Raw genomic sequence first — 10,800 nt, 5'->3', positions numbered from 1 at the left:
AGAAGAATAAGAAATGAAACCCAAACTTTATTAAATGCAGCGATCCGTAAAGGAAACTTCATCATATTATTAGCATCAAGTTGGTTATAAAACGCCAGGTTGAAATAGTTATGTTATGCCTACAGTCCAAAAAAAAAAAAAAAGTTAGTTTGGACCATTTATTTTTGGTTTTCTTCTTGGAGGTAGAGTGCACGTCTCTCTCTCTCTCTCTCTCTCTCTCATGGTTAGGTAAACATCAAGTGGTCCAAGAACTATATATTATCGGAACCAAAGTAAGGTAGGTCTCCCTAAGCATATGTCACGCCAGCTTTTTGTTTTTTTTTTTGGTAATAGCATTTTGTACGACCATTGATATTTAACAATTCTCTTAGATGGAGAAACAAGAATCCAAAAGTTGGATTCCATTAAGATCGTGTATTTATCCAATTAGAAACAAAATAAGAGAGAGCATAAGTCATAATAGGAGAAATAAAGCATGAAACACACATATCATAAGAACACAAAGATTTACGTCGTTCACCCCAAGAGGGCAAGTGTGACAAATTGAAAATTACATCAAAGATTTTGAGACATAGAGTTACCTCTTTTAGACCCGCTCTCTCGATTGGCACGACCCATTGATTTTTCATCTATCTTCCACAACAAAACTACTGTCCGAGAAGAAACACATCTCTATTTCACAACTAAATTGTTGTCCAAGAAGTGAACCTTAAAAGCAACTAAGACTTTCTCTCACTAAAAAGGGATACCACCCAAAATCTCTATGAGAACCGCTGCTCTACAAGAAACCAGTCTCTCAATTTACAAGAGATACATCTATGGTATTTTTCTCTATAGGAAGCTCTCTTTTCTCTAAGAGTAGACATTGACACTGATATAGAGGATGTCATGCCACCCTCTTTAAAGGAAGCCTCATTTCCTGTATGGTGACCCAATTAGGACACACAGTCTTTCCTCTTTCATCCCATATATATATAAGGTTAGGAGTCCATACTAAATAGGAAACTTCTTATAGGTGTTATATATATCTCAAGAGTCAAGAGATATAGTCTTAACCCTTTAGGAAACTTATCAATATCAATCTCAATACTACATAATATGAGATTTCTTTATATAGGTGATTTTGGATATCACCACATCCAACAATCTCCATCTTGATATCAAAATCACATGCTCACCATGCCAATATCCATTAGATAACTTTATGAATTCATCATCTTTTTTCAAATAAATTCTTCCGACATAATATGAGATTTCCTAATGTGGGTGATTTTGGATATCACCATATCCAACAATCTTCATCTTGATATCAAAATCACATGCTCACCATGTCAACATCTATTGGATAACTTTATGAATTCATCATATTTGTCAAAGAAATTCTTCTTACATAATAGGAGATTTCTTTATGTAGATAATTTTGGATATCATCGTATCCAACAATCTCCACTTTGATATCAAAATCACCTGTTCATCCTGCCAACATCCATTGGATAACTTTATGAATTCATCATCTTTTACCAAATAAATTCTTTCATCATTCTTGCTGGAAAGATTGTGTTTTCCATCATATTTTCCCACCTCAAATAAAATGCTTGCATACTTTGCCATGTGTTTTTCTTCAACCGAATATACAAACACTAGCCCTGTACTGAACCTGGCTCTGATATTATTTATTAGGATTTAAGAATCATCTTAGATGCGGAAACAAGAATCCCAAAAGTTAGATCCCATCAAGATCATTTACTTATCCAACTAAAAAAAAAGGCGAGAGCACGAGCCATAATATGAAAAATAAAGCATGAAACATACACGTCACAAGAACACAAAGATTTTGCGTAGTTCACCGAACAAGGCTACATCCACGTACACAGCAAATTGCAATCTGATGTACCAATAAAAGTTACATCAAAGATTTTGGGATATAGAGTTACCTCTCTAACTCTCGACAAAACTCAGTCTAGCAAACTCTTTTAGAACCGCTCTCCTGATCGGCACAACCAGCCTATCTCTCGTCCCTATTCCACAGCTAAACCACTGGCTCTGATACTATTTGTTAGCATTTAAGAACCATCTTAGATGCGGAAACAAGAATCCCAAAAGTTGGATCCCACCAAGATCATGTACTTATCCAACTAAAAAGGCGAGAGCATGAGCCATAATATGAAAAATAAAGCATGAAACACACACGTTACAAGAACACAAAGATTTTACGTAGTTCACCTAAGAGGGCTACATCCACGCACACAGCAAATTGAAATCTGCTATACCAATAAAAGTTACATCAAAGATTTTGGGATATAAAGTTACCTCTCTAACTCTTGACAAAACTCAGTCAAGCAAACTCTTTTAGAACTGCTCTCCTGATCGGCACAACCAGCCGATCTCTCATCTCTATTCCACAGCTCAACCACTGTCCAAGAAGAGACTCATCTCTATTCCATAGCTAAACCGTTGTTCAGGAAGAGAACCTTACGAGCAACTAAGACTTTATCTTACTAAAATGAGAAACCACCCAAAATCTCCATAGGAACCGCTTCTTTACAAGAAAGCAGTCCCTCAATCTACAAGAGGCACATCCATGGTGTTTCTTTCCATAAAAAACTATCTTATCTCTAAGGGGAGGCATTGGCATTAATGCAGACAAGTCATGCCTCTCTCTTTAGAAGAAACAATATTGCCCATGTGGTGACCCAAATAAGGCACACATAATGTTTCCTCTTTCATCCCATATATATAAGGTTAGAAGTCCACACTAAATAGAAAACTTCATATAGGTGTTACATATATCTCAACATAGTCTTTCTTCTTTTATCTCATATATATAGTTAGGTGTCCATACTAAATAGAAAACTTCCTATAGGTGTTATATTATCTCAAGAATCAAGAAATACAGTTCTAACTTTTTTGGATTTCCATTTCCTTTAGGAAACTTATTAATATCAATATCAATCGGTAATTTTGGATATCACCATATCCCACACATACATGGTTGTGCAAGTGTGACAGAATCTTTATTCATAAGTGCAGAGCACTTTTTTAGTGTAAATTATTCTTGTCCTTTAACAAGTCTATGTCCTTTATTATGCAATGAGAATGAATATATAGAGCAGCAATAAGATAGCACAGTCTGGCAATAAGGATTGGTCCGAACAATGATCTTGAAAAAATATTAAAATATAAATAAAACAAAATAAGACTTAAAATAAGGTTTATGGGGCGGGATTTAGAGAAGGTATAAGAAAACATTAGATAATATATATATATATATATATACAAGTAATGATTTCATGCAACTGTTGTATAGTAATATGATGCAACAACATTAAAAGACCATCTTATGGCCATTTGTTTGATCCAAATTTTGAAATATACACTCTTTTTATTCTAATGAACAATAAAAAAAACGGAAAATTTGAAAACAGGACATAGAAAATTTTTTTTTTAGCCCAATTTAACATAGGCTGTTTATTTTTGTGAGATGCTTAGATCTAGGCCTTAGAAGATTTTTTGTATTTCCAATTATTTTTGGATTGCTTTATTATCATTAAATGAACAATGATAAAAACAAAAAACATGATTTTGAGTTTATAAAAGTTAAGATCTTGAAATTCACAACTAGATTTGTTTTTGGAGGGGACTCATTTTAACCATACCTAGGGTTCAAATTGAACTTTTTTTTTTTTTTTTGGGATTGATTATTGAGATAAAGAGAGTGTGGTGCAAAATTTAGGGTCATACAAATACCACAAACATAAACATGATTTTCTAGAAGTGTCGTTGCATTATACTATGATACAACCGTTGCATTAAATCATTACTATATATATATATATATATATATATATATATATATATATATATATATATATATATATATATAGCTTTATCCGTGAGATTTCTAATAAAATTTTCTATTTGTAGGTTGCAGATGAGTGTTATCTGGACAGTCCTCGTTGACCACCTCTTATGTGTGTCTCGAACTCAACGGCTCTTTTGGCCTTAATATAATTAAGACGTCCTAAAAATCTTTTAAGTTCAGTTTTATCTAAGATTTTATCAGGAAATTTATCAGCAAATAATATATATATATATATATATATATATATATATATATATATATATATGTAAATAATGATCCTATGAGACCCTCCTACACCCACGTGTGTAAGACCCCAAAGGATCACCATTAAATTTGGCACAAATCTCTAAAACAATCAAGTCTCATACCCATGTGATAACTTTCTAGAGATCTGTGTCAAATTTAATGGTGATCCTTTGGGGTCCTACACACATGGGTGTGGGACGGTCTCATAGGAACATTACTATATATATATATATATATATATATATATATATATATATATATATATATATATATATATATATATATATATATATATATATATATATATATATATATATATATATATATATATATATATGTATATATATATATATATATGAGCAATGATTTCATACAACCATTGTTATGGTAATATGATGCAACAATATTAAAAAACCATCGTATGACCATTTGTTTGATTCAAATTTTGAAATATACACTCTTTTCATTCTAATGAACAATCACAAAAAATAAATAAATTGAAAACACAACCTAGAAAGTATTTTTTTGGCCCAATTAACATAGGTCGTTCATTTTGGTAGATGCTTAGATCTAGGCCTTAGAAGGATTTTTTTCACTTCCAATTTTTTTGGATGGCTTTATTATCATTAAATGAAAAATGTTAAAAAAGAAAAAAAAAATGATTTTGAGTTTATAAAGGCTAATATCTTGAAATTCAAAAAATGAATGGTCTAGATTCGTTTTTGGAGGGGGACTCATTTGACTATATCTAGCGTTCAAATTGAACCTTTTTTTTTTGGGGGGGGGGGGGGGGGGGGGGGATTGATTATTGAGATGAAGAGAGTGTGTGTGCAAAATTTGAGATCATACAAATACCACAAACATGATTTTCTAGAAGTGTCGATGCCTTACACTGATACAACCGTTGCAATGGATCATTGCTATATATATATATATATATATATATATATATATATATATATATATATATATATATATATATATATATATATATATATATAAATGACCTGGTGAAACCCTCCCATACTTATGTGGCACATATCTCTAGAAAAGTCAAATCCCACACCTATGTGTTAACTTTTCTAGAGATATGTGTCAAATTTAATAGTGAACCTTTGGGGTCCTACACACATGGGTGTGGGAGGGTCTCATAAGATCATTACATATGTTCATATGATCTAGTGTTTCAATTTACGAGGGTATTTTGGTTAATTCATATTTTGTGAATTATATTTTTCATATTTTATTAGGTACACCTCACTAAGATGTACACACTCTCTAAATTTCAGATCATTCCGATTAGTAAAAAAAAATGAAAAAGGCAATATTATCAGACAACTGTGACCGTGCGAAGAAGTTTGGACGGTGATGAGGGTAGATGAAATCACTGTTCAGGTATTTTGTTATATATATATATATATATATAGAAAAGTGTTCCCAACGCCTATAGGTAAAAATGAACAGTGATTTCATCTACCCTCATCACCGTCCAAAGTTCATCGCATGGTCAAGATTGTCCGGTAGTGTTTAATTTTCAATTTTTTTCTACAAATCAGAATGTTTTGAAATTTGGAGCGTGTATACATCTTAGTGAGACGCACCTAATTAAAATATAAAAATAATAATTCGTATATATAAATTGACTAAAATACCCCTAAAATTTTACAAGGGTATTTTGATCAATTTATATTTTTTGAATTATTTTTTCTATATTTTTATTAGGTGCGCCTCACTAAGATGTATATATGCTCCAAATTTTAAGTAATTTGGATTTGTAGAAAAAAAAAATACTTAATAATTGTGATCATGCGATGAAGTTTGGATGGTGAAGAGGGTAGACAAAATCACTGTTTATTTTCGCCTATAGACGTTGAGAAAAGTTATATATATATATATATATATATATATATATATATATATATATATATATATATATATATATATATATATATATATATATATATATATATATATATATATATATATATATATATATATATATATATATATATATATATATATATATATATATATATTTAATTTCTTGTTTAAGCGTACAAAGAAATCTTTCTTTGTTATTTAATTGACTTTTGACACTATTTAGTTCTTTTAATTTTGGTTTATGTATAAAATTAAAATGTATTGGAATGTTCTGAATCGTTGAAGAAATTCCTGTTTCATCTATGGTTAAGGGATATAGTAAAGTAAGAAATGGGACTCCAAGTATTACAGCTTGACTTAATCCTTTTACCATAATGAATGGTGTATCAATACATTGGTGATTGTTACAAACAGAGGCATTGGATAATTTATATTTGATAAATAATCTACTTCCATCTGCTGTATTTAATATTTGAGTAGTTTTGTCAAAATATTTTGAAGGTACAAGTCCTTCATTGATACAATTCAAATCAGCTCCTGAGTCTATTAGAGCTGAGGTTTCAAAGCTATAGTCTAAAGCAACAATAATTTTTACATGCACAAACCATTTTTGTATAACTATTTTGTCTATTAGATTAACAGAGGGAATAAGTATTATTTTGGCTTCAGAAGATTCAGGGATCTCTGATGATTGATTTGGATCATATTTTAGTAATTCATCAAATTCTATTTCATCCGTTTCGGAATCTTGTTGAGACATTTGTTATAATTACAATGATTTAATTCTATTTTTTAATTGAACTATTTCAGTTTTGATTTCTTTGACTTCTTTTTTGAGATCTGAAACTGTAGGTTCTTTTTGTTGAGAAGTGTGTTGATCACTTACTCTTTTCATTATAGAGGAAAAATTATATTCATCTGGAGTTTTATTGATAGGAAGTGATTTTGCTTTATTTTTGGTAATAGCAATGAATTGAGTGATAATAGCTCTTTTTTCATTTGGATCAATAATTTTGTCAATAATATCTAAAATGAAATTATCTTCTTGAGTAAGTGTGTGAACATTATGTGTTGGACAACTACAATCGTCATCCTTTGAGCTGGATGAATCTGTATTTGAATAATTAGTGGAATCAGAAGATTCTGTCCACATGAGATCATCATCTTGGATTTGATCAATATGAGAATCAGAAGAAGTAGAGGATGAAGAATCATAATTGAATATATTGTATAATTTGGATTTTATTGTATCATCTAAATTTAATGATTTTATTTTCTTTTTTAATTTACACTGATGTTTATAATGTCCTAGTTTACCACACTTATAACACACTGGCAATTTTCTCTTTTTCTTTGTATTGGGAGAAAATTTATAAATTAATTTCCTTTTCGATTTTTAAAAAATCAAGAAGAGAATTAGAAGACCCAGGAAGGTGTTCGATGGAAAAATCAAAGGCCGACAATATAGCCTGCCATCGAGCAAATATTTGTTTAGAAACGAAATTTTGAACATCTTTTTGCAAGATATCTTTGGCTGCTTTGCAGTCAGTACATATTAAGAAATGTTGATTTAAAATATCACTTTGAAATTTAGTCACACAATGAACTATTGCTAATAGTTCATTTTTTACCATGGAATAATTAAGTTGAGTAGTATTCTAAGCTTTTGAAGTATAACGAAGTAATTGTTTTTTAGAATCAATTTGTTGTTTTAGAATGCCACCTAAACCTTTATCAGAAGCATCACATTCTATGATTTTGAAAGCAGTTGGATGAGGAAGGGAGAGACATTCTAGTGTCTTTACCTTACTTTTTATTACCTGTACTGCTCGAGTATGAGTATTCGTCCATGGTGGAGGATTCTTTTTTAGTCTATCATATAAAGGTTTAGAATCTAAGGCAAGGTTAGGATAAAAATCACTAACATAATTTAAACAACCTAGGAACCTTTGAAGTTCTTTTTTATCGAGTATTTGATCAGGGAATTTATCAGCAAATTGTATTGATCTGTCTATGGGATGGGAATAATAGTGCCATGATGGATCGTATGTCCTAGAAATCTTATATTGGTTTTGAATAAGGTTATCTTTTTAGCTGAAACAACTAATCCAGCATTCTGGACAGCATGTATAAAAGTATTGATGTGTTTGATATGTTGTTCTATTGATTCAGAGAATATTAACACATCATCAATATAAACAATCATAAAATGATGATAGGCATTAAAAACATCATTCATTATTTTCTGGAATTCTGATGTAGCATTTTTAAGGCCAAATGGCATAACATTCCATTCATATTGACCAAATGGAACATTAAATGCAGTTTTATATTTATCTTGTTCTTGGATTTGTATTTGCCAGTACCCTGATTTCATATCAAATTTAGAAAAGATACATGCTTGAGCAACTCTATCTAATAAATCTTTTTTATTGGGAATAGGATATCTAATCCATTTCAAAACTTTATTCAACGGTTTATAATTTATAACAAGTCTAGGAACTCCTCGTTCCTTTTCAACATTTTTATTAACATAAAAGGCTGCACAGCTCCAGGGTGAGGAGCATGGTCTTATAAGCTTTTTATGTTGAAGCTCATCTATCTCTTTTCGGCACATATCTAATAAGATAGTATTCATTTGTATTGGTCTTGCTCTTGTAGGTATTTGTTTTTCATCAAATCCTTGTTCATATGGTAAACTTATGTTATGCTTTTTTCTTTCCCAAAAAGCATTAGGATGCTCACTACATATGGAAGTTTCTATATGTTGTTGTAATGATTGAATCTTTTGTTGTATTGAAGAAGTTTGTAAAACTTTACATTTAATTTCTTATTTAAGCGTACAAAGAAATCTTTCTTTGTTATTTAATTGACTTTTGACACTATTTTTTACAGGGGGCCAACACTGACACCAACGAATAAAAGCTTTTATTTTTGCAGGGGGGGCAACACTGACACCAACGAATCACCCTTATCCCTTGCTCTACAATTCTTCGAAGAAAATAAGAATAATAGTAATATTTTACCTTCACCTCATTATCAAATGGGTTCTCGAGGCACTTCTCGCAGAGATAAACAACCTATGAGAAATATTGTTCCATATGAAGGGGAACCATTGCCCTTGGCAATACGGTCACCTTCACAGTCACCCATTCACCAAATTACCTATCCAGAAGCACATGCTTCTAATCCTATATATTCACCAGCTCAATCCAAGACTGCCTCCATACCTAATACACCCAGATCTGCATACATCGAAAGAGCCTATCTTATGGATATCACCATAGATGAACAACATATTCATACAGATTCCATTAAACTTGCACCTTTATATCCCTTAAACCATCTCAACCCTACCAATGGGGTAAAGACTAGAGAATATTACGAAGCTATACTTATGGAAACAGGGTCTATCTCTGTAGTCCATTATTACCAGCAAAATACCAGAATAATTGCCTATTCCAAGGTTCAAATAAAAAAGCTTCTTCCTTATGATGAGTGGGGTTGCAATCCCGCACAGGAAAAGAAATTGCACAACCCAGATTTCTCATACAAATATTATAAATATGCCGAATATATAGAGGCCTGGCACAAATTCTTTTATTATCAAAATCCGAACAACACACATAGCTGGTATCTTCAATTCCGGCTACCTATTTTCGAAAGATTCCCCACATGGTTTCAAAACTGGTTTTTAGTGTGGGGTTCAACCTCTTTGATACTACCTCCTGCTTTCAAAAACCTGCAGGAACAATTTGTGTAATATAATAATAATAACAATACAATTGATACTCACCTATACTTCATGGCCTTATATCAGCTCCCATGGATCATGAAATGGGATTACACCATCTCAGTCAATAATACAAATGATTATACTTATATTTCTCGATTGGGGAAAACCATCTCTGTCAAATGGTGGGACATTTTCAAAATGGATCTCACAGCCACTACACCAAAAAGAATACCCCCACCAATACCTAAATACCAGCCAAACCCAAATACAACAAACACCTCTTTTGACTTTCCAACCTACTTCGCAACATGCTGCAAACCAATCCCAATGCATCCAAAGAAGAATTAGAAAAACAAATGAAGGAAATCTTCGCTGAAGCCGGGAAAAAATCAGTCTCCTCCGAAGAAACCGTACAATCCTCCCCACTTCTCACCAATAGATACCTCCCATTGAGTGAAGATGATCCAGAAGAAACGGATCCAGAAGAAGATGATCCAGAAGAATTCAATCAAAGACCATAAACGTCCCTATCACCATCACCACAGGCAATAATACCAATAAGAATAGTCTCCACCGACAAAGCTCCATCAAAGACAAAAACCCACCGACAGAAAAAGACAAAGAAAGACTGTTCCAGATTCCAAGCACTGTACCCACCGACATATACGACAAAAGACATGGCCACATCACCGACAAGAAGTACTATTCAAAGATGCTTCACTGTAGCCATCTGCATAAAAGCCAAAAGTATTACTGTAGCAATAATCAAGAACGACAAAAGGGAACACTGTTCCCAGATGCCTCTTTTTCCTTTTTTGTCTTCTTCTACGCCTTTAAGTCTGCTTTACGTCTTTCTCTTTCCTTGGCTTTATCCTTTGCTTCGAAGGGAAGCAAGCTCCTCCATCTATAAAAGGGCTAAAGGCCTCTCATTTGAGGCAAGGTCTTCAGCTTCCCCTCTTTAGATTCTCCGCTTCTCCTCTAGCCTTCTACTCTTCTCCCTTAAGATCTTCGACCTCCTCTACTCCTCTCTCCTCCTGCTTCCTTTTTCTCTCAGTCCTTCTTCACCGTTCCTCTG

The sequence above is a fragment of the Amborella trichopoda genome, chromosome 4, assembly GCF_054954075.1.
Source record: "Amborella trichopoda isolate Santa Cruz 75 chromosome 4, AtrichopodaSantaCruz75HAP2 v2.0, whole genome shotgun sequence".
Taxonomy (NCBI): Eukaryota; Viridiplantae; Streptophyta; class Magnoliopsida; order Amborellales; family Amborellaceae; genus Amborella; species Amborella trichopoda.
The sequence above is the reverse complement of the archived record's forward strand: the minus strand, read 5'-3'. Positions refer to the sequence as shown.